The sequence below is a fragment of the Callithrix jacchus genome, chromosome 6 (genome assembly GCF_049354715.1).
Source record: "Callithrix jacchus isolate 240 chromosome 6, calJac240_pri, whole genome shotgun sequence".
Classification (NCBI taxonomy): domain Eukaryota; kingdom Metazoa; phylum Chordata; class Mammalia; order Primates; family Cebidae; genus Callithrix; species Callithrix jacchus.
Window position 1 is genome coordinate 3,865,983 of NC_133507.1, and position 14,748 is coordinate 3,880,730.

The 14,748-nt window shown below is 45.5% G+C and overlaps 1 long non-coding RNA gene across 14 annotated transcripts in view; it reads left to right on the forward strand.

Moving 5' to 3' along the window:
- Window positions 1-14,748, forward strand: part of LOC103793569 (uncharacterized) — a 179,387-nt gene that overhangs the window by 136,680 nt on the left and 27,959 nt on the right. For 12 of the 14 annotated variants that reach the window (XR_013536497.1, XR_013536505.1, XR_013536499.1 and 9 more), the window contains 3 exons: window positions 11,843-12,026; window positions 13,095-13,168; window positions 13,367-14,268. This is a non-coding gene — a long non-coding RNA (uncharacterized LOC103793569). The remainder of the gene's footprint in view (window positions 1-11,842; window positions 12,027-13,094; window positions 13,169-13,366; window positions 14,269-14,748) is intronic. The other 2 variants (XR_013536509.1, XR_013536506.1) reach the window with 2 other exon arrangements.

Here is a 14,748-nt window from a genome sequence, read left to right on the forward strand (position 1 = left end):
CTCACCCAGCACTTGGGATCCTGCCTGGGGCTGCGAGCCGGAGCTTGTCTAGATGAACTGTCTATTGTGGCCAAGTAGCTACGAGGGACCCCAGCTTGGTCCTGATGAAGCTCCGTGATGACAACCTGCCTTCTGCCAACCCCTCTGCTGACTTTGCAATCTCAAATCCGTGTTGTGGATCGAGGTTCAAGCTGCGCCACTCGTCCTGAGGGAGACAGTGGAGTGGTGGTCTCAAGAAGATACACAGCACACCCCCCGAGACTCAGTTCCATCTTGCGAAAGCCTGTTCTGGAAGGTTGAGAGACAGAGTTTTCGTGTTTTCATGTCTGGACCGCATCAAGTCTGATTTAAAGATCAAAAACACAGTTACATTTTACATCCTTAAATCCGGAAGAAAAGTGTGCTCCACCCAATTGCTTTCAGCTCTAACTGCAAGTGGTGACATTCTGCTGGTGGCATTCAGAGTTCTATCTTTGAATGCCATGGTAATCACTTGCTTCCCTTCAAGTCTGTCGTGTCTGGCATGAAATTTAAGAATTTAAAATACCAGATCAACAGGCTCACACCCAGCAGACACGGCACATCTAAATGTGCAGTTAATGACTGCACAGTTAGAGACCCATGGGGTCTGTTTCAATGTGAAAAGGGAAGCCAGTGGTGACTGACAGTAAGACAAAAGCAGAAACCAAGTAAAAATCTCAACTGAATAAATCAGAAATAAGCACTTCAACAGAACGGTCCTAGTGCTGAAGGGGACAGATCCGGAATTTGATTGCCGCCGTTCCATGCTTTGGTTCCAGGATATCAACTTGAAGAAATCTTTTTAGATTCCACATATAAGTGAGCTCCTGCAGTGTTTGTCTTTATGTGACTGGGAAGGGGATGGGGGGATGGAGAGAGGGTGGCAGATGGGTACACAGTCCGAGTTGGGAGGAAGGAGTTCTGGTATCTTACTGCCACCATCTTATAGGTGGGTGAGGACGGTTAACAGTAAGATGCTGTAGATTACAAAACAGCCAAAGGGAGGCTTTGAATGTTCTCGCCACCAAGAAACGGCAAATGCGCGACGTGCTGGACATGCTAAATACCCTGATTTAATCCTTATACAACATATATATGTATTGGAACATCAAATTAGAGCCCATAAATATGTACAAATAACAATGTGTCAATTAAACAATTAATTAAAAATGTGAGGTTCCCCTACTTATGGTGTGCATAGGTTGGATAAACTCAGTTCTCTCTGGCTTGCTGAGGGAAGATGCCCCAAACCAGATCAAGAATCTCCAGGCAGCCCTCGGCTCTGAGGATGCAAAGCCCTGGGCAGGCTCTGGGAGAAGGAGTTCTGCTGCCCTGGTTGTTTTCATCACCCGTAGTCGGCACATGGCATAGAGTAGATGCTCAATTAGTGTTTGTTGAATTAAGTCCATTTACGTAAATTTAAAAATGGAAGATTGTGTGTGTGTGTGTGTCTAAACTCTTCCCCCCAGTGTTGATTACAAAATCAGCTCTAATAGGTGAAGCTGGCATCTCTCCTTTCTGTAACCTTCTTCTATCCATCGACTTCATGAATACTGAGGAAAACGTAGTAACATGCCTCTAATGTAGACATGGCCAGAAATCCATTCCGGGAAATTGCTGGTACTTTCAACATTTTGTACAATCATTACGAGCTTGAGAATCAGGGTACACCTGCGTTCTAATGGCGCCCAACCCTCACTCAGAGCTGAATGTACAAATAGGAAGTCATTTTCTAATTTGGAAAGAGCAGAGTCTCATATTTGCAGGTCTATTTCTGATACTGCACACACAGAGCAGTTTCAGGTGCGGCCAATGATTAAATGGCATCGGGGAGGTAATTTAGCAAGGCTGCAGGAAAGTGGCAGATGAGAAGTAATGTGAGCAAGAGCAAATAACACATCCAGGAAAAGAGGCTTAGGCTATCTTCTTAAGAGTCTGAGCTGTATGAACTTCCTGCTAGGACCCAGGAAATGGACCTACCTTTCACTATAAACGACAAATGGGCGACGTGATGGACATGCTTCTTCAGTGAAAATTGAAGACATTATTTCAGTGTGTTGCTGGTCGTGGCATTGCTGGTCGTGGCAGAAAGGTCAGCCAACTGCGCTAATCCAACAGAAAGAGCTGGAAACCACCCAGAAAGGGTGACTTCCCTACGTGCAAAATCACTCCCCGTCTTCCACCCCAGCTGCGATCGTTGCCTGAAGTCCTAGTTGCTGGAGAACATGGATTTTCCGGCAGGACCAGAATCAGCTCAAATAAAGGAAGTTGAAGTAATTGTTATGATGGAGACACTAGTTAGAAGAGAGAAACAATCTCTCGTTCATTGTTTGATAAAGAAGAAGAAGAGATTGGTCAGGTGCAGTGGCTCATGCCTGCAATCTCATATTGCGAGGCGAGGGTCAGAGGATAGCTTGAGGCCAGGAATTTGAGAACAGCCTGGGCAACACAGTGAGACTTCTTCTCAACCGAAAAAAAAAAATCAATCAATCAATCATCATTAGCCAGGCTGCTGGCACGTGCCTGTGGTCTGAGCTACTCAGGGGACTGAGGCAAAAGGACCTGCTTAAGCCAAGGAGTTGGAGGCTGCAGTGAGCTAGGATCATGCCACTGTATTCCACCCTGGGCAAGCGAGAGAGATGCTGTCTCTTAAAAAAAAAAAAGGAAAGAAAGAAAAAAAGAAGAAATAAAACTAAAATTTAGAAAAGTAAAAATCGGAACTTGGCTATTCCTTTGGAATTTCATGTGCATGCTTAGGAGAGATGAATAACTATTAACTTATAAAACAAAAGAAAACTGATCTTATTAACTTAAGTAGTGGGAAAGTTGGAAAATCTCCTAAAAGACTTGAGAGAAATACACCTCTTATAATTTGAGTTCATTATAAAAGAAATAATACTTGGAAGGATACTTTGAATGAAATAACATTCCTGCAGAATGCTTCACCCCAGAGGCACTAAGCAAACCCAGTGGCCAGACGCTGGTTTCTTACACCACACTCCAATGAAAGCAACCAGGGCTCCCTGGAGAAATGGCTGACGCTAGGGTTGGGGCAGGAAATGTACAATGTGAGCCCAGAGCATCTTAGAGTATCAGAAAGCAAACAAGTGCTCAAAAATCCAATGATGGGCTTGTGAAGGGGACACAAAGAGCTCTCAGTGGCCAAAGATGGAACAATTGGAGCAATAAAATAAGTAACATAACCTGGAGCATAAAATAAATACCCATGAGTCCACACATGACTGCATACACAAATAAGCAGGGGAGTATAGGCAAGTCTCCATGCAGAAGAATTCCAAACAATTTTACATAGCTGTTCTTCCCTCCAAGAGGTGAGGCATAGCTCCTCAGCCATAAGTGTGGGCTCCTTTCCAAAGTGATTTCCAAAATAATTTCCTTCTAAAGAGTACGGTATAGGAAGAAGGGAAACAGTCATTTCACAGTGGAGAAATCTGATGAATGCGGCTTCAGCCAGGTGATCAGGGTGGGCATCGGCAGTGACGTTGATGGTATGCATTGCATGGCTCTCCCATAGGATGTAATTAACACAGCACTGTACCTCCGTGGTCTTTTTCCCAAGAACCCACAAACTCAATGGGAAAAATATCAGACAAACTCAAACTAAGGAAAATTCTACGAAATATCTAGCTGATACACCTCACAGCTGCCAAGCCCATCAAAAGCAAGAAACTGTCTGAGGATCTGTAGCCAAGAGGAGTCTAAGAAGACACGACAACTAAACACAACATAGGATCCTGGATGGAACCTGGAACAGAAAAAGATGTTGGGGGAAACTGAGGAAATCTGAATACTGTACGGACTTCATCACACAGTGATTTCCAGTACCATGATAAGACACAGATTTCTGGGATGGGCATTATTCAGATTACTTTTTAAATGAGAGAAAATATGGACGGGGCAGTGGCTCACACCTGTTATACCAACACTTTGGGAGGCCGGTGTGGGTGGATCACATGAGGTCAGGAGTTCGAGACCAGCCTGGCCAACATGGTGAAACCCTGTCTCTCATAAAAATACAAAAATTAGCTGGGTATGTTGGCGAGCGCCTGTAATCCCAGCTACTCAGGAGGCTGAGCCAGGAGAATAGCTTGAACCTGGTAGGTGGAGGTTGCAGTGAGTTGAGATCACACCATTGCACTCCAGCCTGGGTAACAAGAGTGAAATTCTGTCTCAAAAAATAAATAAAATGAGAGAAAATATGAAAATATATAAGAGGAGGCATAATCACCTGATGCACTTGAAAATACAGAGCCTGTGTCCTGAAATTCCTTTTGGAGGTAAAATTAGAGAAATCGTTTGCTCTCAACATAGCAAGTGAATCAGCATTTTGGACACACAGTATCAAGCAGCCAGGAAACTTTTTTATTTTTGTACCTAAGTAATCACATTTCCCAGGTAAATGTTGTGTTTATAAGCATGGCCTTATGTCAAACTATGCTTCTCAATGAGTAACTTCCCTGGCCAGTAGAGAGCACGGTTTTGTGAAAGCGCCTGTAGACGTTTCCCAGACCTCTCCCATTCACACTGCAGAGTTGAAGAGGATGTTTTCTGAATGGATAAAATAAGAGCTTCTTCCTTTATTTCAAGGAACAATAGCTAGTCCCCCAGCACAACACTTTGTTTAACGGCGTTCAGCCGACAGCTTGCACCGAGTGTCTGCTCTGTACCTGGCACTGTGTTTATACCTGGGGACCTAAAGATGCATCAAATGGAGAAAGATTCTGGGAAGATGGTGGAGCAGGAAGAAGCGACCCTGTTTCCCCCTGAGACAATTGCACTGACAGAGTGTGTCTCAAGGAACTACTTTGGAGCTCCGGAGTCTACCGAAGGCTCGCACCTTCCGTGTACCTTGTGGTTAATTTTGGCCAATTTCAGCTTTTAGCACAGTAGCTACCCAAGCCCTCCCCCCCCACGCCATCCCCGTGGCAGCTGTACCCGTGTTCCTGGAACAGCAGCACGTGGAGTGCGGGTCCTGTAAGTATCAGCAGTCTATGCTCTGCTGCTCATGGCACCTCCAAAGGGTGGGTGGCTGCTGTCGCTGCACGGCCTCCAATCCTTGCAAGCCCCACCTCTTGCACAGCCGTTGTTGCCAAACTTTCCTCCATTGCTGCAGTCCCCTCCTCCTATGGCCAAAGTGACTGCCGAGAGAATTAAAGGGATGGCATACTGTCCCCTCCCTTTAAAGGACCAGTACTCATCCCAAGCCCCACCCCAAATTTTTAGGAGCCAGACATTAAACGTTAGGTAATTCAAAAGCTATTTTAAGAAGACCTGAAGTTTATACCTCAGGCTGTTCTTTGGTACAAAGACATACTAAAACAATCAAAAGCAGTTCGAGACCAGCCTGACCAACGTGGTGAAACCCAAACTCGACTAAATACTAAAAATTAGCTGGGCAGGTGGTGCATGCCTGTAATGCCAGCTATTTGGGAGGCTGAGGCAGGAGAATTGCTTCAACCCGGGAGGTGGAGGTTACAGTGAGCCAAGATTGTGCCATTGCACTCCAGTCTGGGCGACAAGAGCAAAATTCCATCTCCTAAATAAATAAATAAAATAAAAATATGAACAAAAAATATCAGACCCTATGGAAGGGGGAGATTCTGATTTCCAGAGTTAGCACATTATTTGATTCAAATGTCCAGGTTTTGACAAAAATTCATAAGGCACGTTAAAAAATTATGACCCTATTAAAAGAAAAAAAATCCATTGAAACTCGCCCTGAAAAAGACTGGCACTGGGCGCAGTGGCTCATGCCTGTAATCTCAGCCTTTTGGGAGGCTGAGTTGGGCGGATCACTTGAGGTCAGGAGTTTGAGACCAGCCTGGCCAACATGGTGAAAACCCAGCTCTACTAAAGATACAAAAAGCCAGGCATGATGGCAGATACCTGTAATTCCAGCTACTTGGGAGGCTGAGGCAGGAGAATCACTTGAACCTGGGAGGCGGAGGTTGTGGTGAGCCAAGATTGCACCACTGCATTCCAGCCTGGGCAACAGAGCAGGACACCAAATCAAAAGAAAAAAAAAAAGACCTAATGGCGGATGTACTAGATGATGAACTTGAAACAACGTAATGCTCAGAGAACTAAAGGAAGGTCTGTAGGAAGTAAAGAAAATGATGCATGAACAAATAGAAATATCAGTAAGGAGACAGAAATTCTAAAAAGAAACCCCAAAGAAAGGCTGGAGCTGAAAAGTATAATAAGTGAAAAATTTACTAAGAGAGTTTAAAGCCAGATTTGAGCAGGCAAAAGAAGGAATTCGTGAATTTGAAGATGGGACCTTGGAAATTATATGCTGGGGGTCTTGAATAAAACTATCAGCAGATTTCTCTTCAGAAACTTTGGAGACGTGAGCTGATATATTTGAGGTGAGAAGAAGAAGGAGGAGGAGGAGGAGGAGCGGGGGAGGGGAAGAAGAAGAAGAAGAAGAAGAAGAAGAAGAAGAAGAAGAAGAAGAAGAAGACGACGACGACGACGAAGAAGACCTGCCAACCAATAATTCTATATCTAGCAAAACCATCATTCAAAAGTGAGGGAGAAATTAAGATGCTCTCAGATAAACAAAAGCTAACAAAGTTAATTACCACTAAACTTACCCCACAAGAAATGCCCAAGGGAGCCATGTAGGATAAAATGAAAGTATATTAGACAGCAAGTCAAAAATATGAAGAAATAAAGGTTTAAATAAAAGTAAATAGGCAGTTATAAAATCAAGTCTTATTACAACAATGGTTTGTAACTCCACATTTTTGTATTCTACGAGATTTAAGAAACTAACGTGTCTTTAAAAAATATTAGTGTAAAAGCACATATTATTGTAACTTTGGTTTAACTCAGCATTTTATTTTCTACATAATTTAAGAAACTAAGTAATTTTTTAAATGATCAGTTTATGATTTGGGGCGCACAGTGTATACAGATAGAATTTTGAGACATCAGCAGTTGAAAAGGGTAGGGACAGAAATGTTAAGAAGCTATTAAAGTGATTTTGTGTGTTACTGGAGTTAAGCTGATAGAAATTCAAATTAGAGTGCTGTAACTTCAGGGTGTTAAATGTAATCCCCATGGTAACCACAAAGAAGATAGCTATAGATTATATACAAAGAGAAACGAGAAAGACATTTAAATATTCCACTACAAAAAAATCAACTGAACACACAGACAGTAATACAGGATATCAGGGGCAAAAAATCTATTGGGCATACAGAAAACAAATAGCAAAACGACAACAGTAAGTCTCTCCTTATCAGTAATTAATTAAAATGTAAGTGGATTAAATCCTCTAATCAAAAGACAGAGATTGACAATATAGATTTTTAAAAAAAATAATGAAGCTGTCTGCTGTCCCTGAAAGACTCACTTCAGATCCGAAGACACAAACAGATTGAAACAGAAAGGATGCAAAAAGATACTCTGTGAAAATAGTAACCAAAAGAGAGCAGAAGTGGCTATACTAATATCAGGCAAAATAGACTTTCTTTTCTTTTTTTCTCCAGCTGCCGGAACTGTGAGAAATAAAATTGTTATTTAAGTCACTCTGCCGGTGGTATTTTCTTTTATTTATTTATTTATTTTTATTGCATTTTAGGTTTTGTGGTACATGTGAAGAACATGCAAGATAGTTGCATAGGTACACATGGCAGTTGCTTTGCTGCCTTCCTCCCCTTCATCTATATCTGGCATTTCTTCCCATGCTATCTCTCCCCAACTCCCCAACCCACTGTCCCTCCCCTATTCCCCCCCAACAGACCCCAGTGTGAGATGCTCCCCTCCCTGTGTCCATGTGTTCTCATTGTTCAACACCCGCCTATGAGTGAGAACATGCAGTGTTTGATTTTCTGTTCTTGTGTCAGTTTGCTGAGAATGATGGTTTCCAGGTTCATCCATGTGCCTACAAAGGACACCAACTCATCATTTATGATGGCTACATAGTATTCCATGGTGTATATGTGACACATTTTCCCTGTCCACTCTATCATCCATGGGCATTTGGGTTGGTTCTAGGTCTTTGCTATTGTAAACTGTGTTGCAGTGAACATTCGTGTGCATGTTCCTTATAGTAGAATGATTTATAATCCTTTGGGTATATACCCAGTAATGGGATTGCTGGGTCAAATGGAATTTCTATGTCTAGGTCTTTGAGGAATCGCCACACTGTCTTCCACAATGGTTGAGCTAATTTACACTCCCACCAGCAGTGTAAAAGTGTTCCTATTTCTCCACATCCTCTCCAGCATCTGTTGTCTCCAGACAACAAAAGAACTGAAAGCAGTCTTAAAGACATTTGTATATCAATTTTCATGGTACCATTATTCACAGTAGCCAAAACACGGAAGCAACTCAAGTGTCTATGACAGGTGAATGGACAGGCAATGTGTATAATGAAATATTATTCAGCCTTAATACCTAAAGAAATTCTGGTATACACCACAGTGTGGATGAAGCTTGAAGATATTTTGCAAAGTGAAATAAGCTCATCAGGAAAAGACAGAACATTATATGCTTTCATTTATATGAGGTACCTAAGCAAAATCATAGAGACAGAAAGTAGAATGGACATTGCCAGGGAATTTGGGGAGGGAGGAAATGGGGAGTTAGTGTCCATTGGGTATAGAATTTCAGTTTCACAAGGAGAAGCGTTATGGAGGTGGATGGTAGTAATGGTTGCACATTTTAAATGATTTAATGCCACTGAACTGGTTAAATACGCTTAAGATGGTTAAGAATACATTTTTTTATTGCATTTTAGGTTTTGGGGTACATGTGCAGAGCATGCAATACAGTTGCATAGGTACACACATTGCAATGTGTTTTGTTTGCTTTCTCCCCTTCACCCACATTTGGTATTTCTCCCCTGGCAGTCCCTCCCCACTTCCCCCTCCCACTGGCCCTCCCCTTTCCCCCCTATGGACCCCAGTGTTTAGTACTCCCCTCTCTGTGTCCATGTGTTCTCATTTTTCATCATTTTATGTTATGTGTATTTTACCACCATAAACAAAATTGGGGTGAAAAGGCTGTATGGAGGGGTGCTCTTGCTCTCAGGCCACTGGGGAAGCAAGCTAGCAAATGAATCCCTCCAAGGCAGTGGTTAAGTGTCCCCAGAAATGTAGGGGCACAGGGAAGGATCTCTGAGCAGACTTTGAGGACTGATGATTTCATGATGGAGAAGATGATGCCTGAAGACGTAGGAAGTGGTAACCAGTGTGAGAGCAAAGCTGAGACCTTGGAGTGTGAAGCACGACCCACTGTCACCTTAACACAGGGTGCAGGAGAACACCCAGACCCGACAGTAGCCAACATCTTCTGCTATGCCAGAGAATGGCTCTTCATCATCAGAAAGCTTTTAACAGAGGAATGACGATCGCTTTTGTACTTTGCATCAATGGCAACTATGTGAAAAATGGTCTGGATGATGGAACGATTGAAGGTATAAAACCAGATCACCTGAGGTTGGGAGTTCGAGACCAGCCTGGCCAACACGGAGAAACCCCACCTTTAAAAAATAAAAGCAAATTAAAAAACAGATTTATCTGTCTGATGCAGAAACCAGAACGGCCTGACCCAAAGTCCTGAAACAGGGGTATGCTGGCAACAGTTAACAGCAGTTCTGAGAAAAACGGGAAGAGTAAAGACCCCGAGTTGTCCCATTTGCCAATTCTCATAGTGTAAACACTCCCAGCTCCACCAGTTTCAAACTGCCGATGTGACTGCACTGGTTAGCAGCATTACTGAAAATGTCATCATCGAGTCTCGAGAGCTGGGAAGAGACTGAACCTACCTTGGCACACGGTGCCCTCAAGGAGATGAGGAAGGGGAAAAAGCCAAGAGAAAATGCCCCCTTGGGAAGTGAGAGAGGAGAGGATCTTAACACAGAGGAAGAGTTGAAAGGCCAGGATGCGGCAGACGAGTAACGAGGACTAAACAGGACGTCTGGATTTTGCAGTTGAGGACATCAGTCCCTTGTTAAAGCCCCTCGTGGGGAGCACTGGGGCTGAAGTGAGGAAGGAAACTGAGAGAGGCTTCCAGGAGGCGCTCACAGAGAGTCAGGCCCTGTCCTGCTTACAAAGCCCCTCATTCGAAGAAAAGCCAAGCAGGTAACAGACGAACAGTCTGAGGGTCTACACTGAAAGAAACCCTCCCTCTTCTGCTTTTAGAGTATCTTCAGTTCTTAGAAATATTCTCATAGGCGGGTGTTGAACAATGAGAACACATGAGCACAGGCAGGGGAGCATCACACACTGGGGTCAGGTGGGGTGGGGGGCTGAGGGAGAGACGGTGGGGGGTGGGGAGGTGGGGAGGGATAACATGGGGAGAAATGCCAGATACAGATGGTGGGGGGATGGAGGCAGCAGACCACCTTGCCATGTATGTACCTATGCAGCAACACTGCATGATCTGCACATGTACCCCAGGACCTAAAGTACAATTTAAAAAGAAAAAGAAATATTTCACTTCCCTTCATGAGATACATGCCATAGTAAGTTAAAAAAAAAAATAAGTAAACCAAAAGCCCTTTGCTCAGGCGTCGTGCAGCCTTTTTTAAAAAAATTAATTTATTTTTAATTGAATTTTAGGTTTTGGGGTACATGTGAAGAACATGCAAAATTGTTGCCTAGCAGCCTTTACCAGCAGTTCTTTCCTTAACATGTCAGGACCTCAGAGAAGTTCCTTACCTCCTCTGCCTGGGCAGGGAGACACCGTCTGAGATGTGCATGAAGCAGCCTTGGGGGGGTCAGAGTCGCCCTGGTGCGTGCACATGCCTCCGTGTGGACGGGCGGCTTCAGCCCACCCTGGGGACAGAGAGAGCCAGATCACAAAAAGTGGGAGGGATTCCTCAAGTCACACCTAGAAAGAAAAAAGGCTCCAAGGTGGGTGGATCGCCTGAGCTCAGGGGTTCGAGACCAGCCTGACAAACATGGTGAAACCCCATCTCTACTAAAAATACAAAAATTAGCCAGGTGTGGTGGCCCACACCTGTAGTTCCAGCACTTCGGGAGGCAGAAGTGGGTGGATCACCTGAGGTCAGGAATTCAAGACCAGCCTGACACAACATGGTGAACCCCTGCCTCTACTAAAAATACAAAAATTAGACCGGCATTGTGGCATGCACCTGTAGTCCCAGCTACTTGGGAGGCTGAGCCAAGAGAATTGTTTGAACCTGGGAGGCAGAGGTTGCAGTGAGCAGAGATGGTGCCATTACACTTCTGACTGGATGACAGAGCAAGATCTTGTCTCAGAAAAAAAAAAAAAAGTAAAAGGCAGCACACAGGCTTCATTCCATTCCAGGACTTTTGACCCATGCCCAGGATGCCTCCACTTCACTGCCATCAAAACATTAAAAATAAAATGAGACAAAGAACATGATAGCAATAGGGAGAAACATGGTTTCACGTTTTGCGAAGCAGTGTTACATTATTTGGCACCCCGTGTTAAAGGTGAATAACCTAAAGGAGTTAAAGCTACAACCTGCTCAGAGCTGAATGGTTGTGTTTCCTCAAAATTCCTGTGTTGAAACCTAACCCCCAAGGTAATGGGTGCAGGAGCGGGGGCCTTTGGGAGGTGCTTCGGTCCTGAGGGTGGACCCTGGTGCATAGGATTAGTGCCCTTACAAGGAGGCCCTGGAGAGCTCCCTCACTCAGTGAGGACACAGTGAGAAGCTGCTGGGTATGAACCCAGAAGTGAGCCCTCACCAGGCGCCAGATCTGCCCGCACCTTGAGGTTGGACTTTCCAGCTTTCAGAACTGTGAGAAATAAACTTCTGCTGTTTATAAGCCTCCCCGTTTATGGCATTTTGTTACAGCAGCTGGAACAGACTGAAGCATTCCAAGCAGAACCGCAAGTGAACGACGGGGAAATACATCACCGTGGGAGAGAGCGGGACTAGTTCATCTCCATCTTCAACCCAGCAACACTCTTCTTTCATGGGAGGGAAAGGATAGCCACGTGAAAATCGACAGATGGGCTTGGATTCTAGCAGCAGGAAGGTGGGTCTCCTAAGTTTTCACTTTCCTTTCACTCAGATTTATTTTCACATCTGAGAGCCATTTAACTTGACTGCAGTTAAGCTAATTTCAAATTATAGACATGAGCAGGGTCTGGCTTGTTTTCAACTAAATAGGAGACCCGATTGCAAGAAGCATTGTGGGCATCTGGTTGTGTGACTGATCTTCCTCAGTAAACGCGGAAAAACCATAGCAACCGTCAGCACGCAGTGAAACACAGCATCACCAAGTAGCTGGGCCAGTTGGTGGAAAGGCCCTGTGTGGGGCTCAGGGCCCTGGAAGGGTGCACGGGGGAGGCGGGAGGGAGCAGCCAGTGTCCTCCAGCCTTTGTCAGCTGGGGCAATGTATTCGTTTCCAAGGCTGCGTAGCAGATGCCACCAGATTAGCAACTGAAATCAGCCAATCACAGGCTCCAAGTATGCAGCTCGGAGGCTCAAGCAGGCTCATCTGGGTTCTCCACTCTGGATCTCACAAACGTCAATCTAGGTGTCCCCAGGACTGGGCTCCGACCTGGCAGCTCTGAGCAGAACCTGCTTCTGAGCCTGTTCACGCCGGTGGCCGATTTTCATTCCTTGCAGTTGCAGAATAGAGACCATGCTTCCTTGTGGGCCGTCAGCCAGGGGCTGCTGTCAGCTTCTAGACGTCACCCACGTTCCTTGATATGTCCCACCCTCCCCTCAACCCCCCACCAAATCCTCAAGCGGTGATGGTGACTCCCTCCCATGCTTGGGCTCTTACTTTCTCTTCTGCTACCAGCTGGAGAAGGTTTTCTGTTTTCAAAGGGCTTACCTGATTGGGTCAGGCCCACCTACCTACATCCCACATCAGATGGTAAGTTCAACTGACGTGGAATGATAATTACATCCGGGAAATCCTTTGTGGCAGTCTCAAATTAGTGTCTGATTGAATAACCAGGGATGGAATCGTTGGGGTCATCTTTAGAATTACACTCATTAGAGAGACTTCAGACAGCCCCTAGGAGGCTATGATTAACACAAAAGGGTAAAAAACTGAGGACTACAATTTACACACTCGTCATTTCCCTTCCAGGGAACCAAGGAAGCCGTCCTGAGGGAGGAGGCTCTGAGGTGGGCCTGGAAGAACTAGGGGGCCTTGAGGCGCAGGTGAGGAAAGGGGCAGGTGTGTCAGATGAGAGGAGCGAAAGGAAGTGTTGAGGCCAGGGAGCGCTGCGCGTGGTGGCCCGTGGCCTAGAACGGTTGATAGGCCTGTGAGGGAGCAGACTCAGCCTGGAGTAAGGCCAACTGGGGGAAGAGGTGAGCAGGTAAGCGTCCCTTAAGTGATATGAATAATGTTTCCTCTAGGACTTGCCGTGTGAAGGTTCCGCCGCCGTTGCCCCCAACACTGCGCTTCTATGAACAGAACGAGGCAGGAGCTTCCAGAGGTCCTCGGGGGCGGCTTTGTGGCTGGGCTGGAGTGTTACTGTGCGCTTTCCCTGTTTAGTCTGCTCGGGTTCGGGCTACCCTAAGAAAGGAATGCAGACCGGGGGCTTATGACATGCGTATTCTCTCGGGGGAGAGCGCAGGGCTGACATCAAGGGTGGTTCCTTCTGGGGGCTGTGAGGGAGAAGCTGCCTCAGGGCTCTGCCCCGGCTTCTGGAGTTCGCTGCTGTCTCTGGTGCTCCTTGGCTTGTAGAGGTGTCGTCCCGATCTCTGCCTTCATCTTTATGTGACCTCTGTCCCTGAATCTTTCCTGCTTTTTTGTTTTCCTTGAGACAGAGTCTTTGTCACCCAGGCTGGGGGGCAGTGACAGGATCTCAGCTCACTGCAGCCTCCGCCTCCCAGGTTCAAGCAATTCTCTGCCTCAGCCTCCTGAGCAGCTGGGACTATAGGTGCACCTCCACGCCCAGCTACTTTCTGTATTTTTAGTAGAGATGGGGTTTCGCCGTCTTGGCCAGGCTGGTCTTGAGCTCCTGACCCCGTGATCCACCCGCCTCGCCTTCCCAAAGTGCTGGGATTACAGGCGTGAGCCACCGCGCCCGGCCAGTCTTGTCTTTTTATAGAGATGTCAGTCACATGATTAGGAGCCATCTGCCCCAGTATGACCTCACCTGAACAAATGACATTTGTGATGGCCCTATTTCCAAGTGAGGCCACATTTGAGATCCTGGAGTTTAAGACTTCAACGTGTGACTTTGTGGAGGACACAGTTCCACCCACAGCAGTCTTCTGTGCTCTGCTCTAGAGACAGCCCCCATCGTTTGAAGGTAAGGGTCAGATAACCTATAATGAGTAATGCTTCCTCACTATAAATCAGTTACAAACAATGTGAGCCAAAGTCTAGGGAGGGAGAGCCTGACGTCTTGCTTTTCAAAGTGTGGTCCTCAGACAAGCGGCTTCAGATCACCTGGCAGCTTGTTGGAAATGCAGAGTCTCAGGCCCCACACCACGCCCACGGAGTCTGACTCTTCATTTTAACAAAATCCTTGGAAAGAAATTTTTTTTGTGCATAAAAATTTGAAAGGCAGTATTTAATATACTTCGTCAGAAATGGTTAGAAAATTCTTCAGGGCAAAACCATAATGTCAACCTCACACCACCATTTAAAGAAATTAAAAATAAGTTTTTGAACTAGTACAGCCACTCTAGAGAACAGTATGGAGGTTCCTCAAAACACCACAAATAGAACTACCATATGACCCAGCAATCCCACTGCTGGGCATTTCTCCAAAGGAAGGGAAATGAGG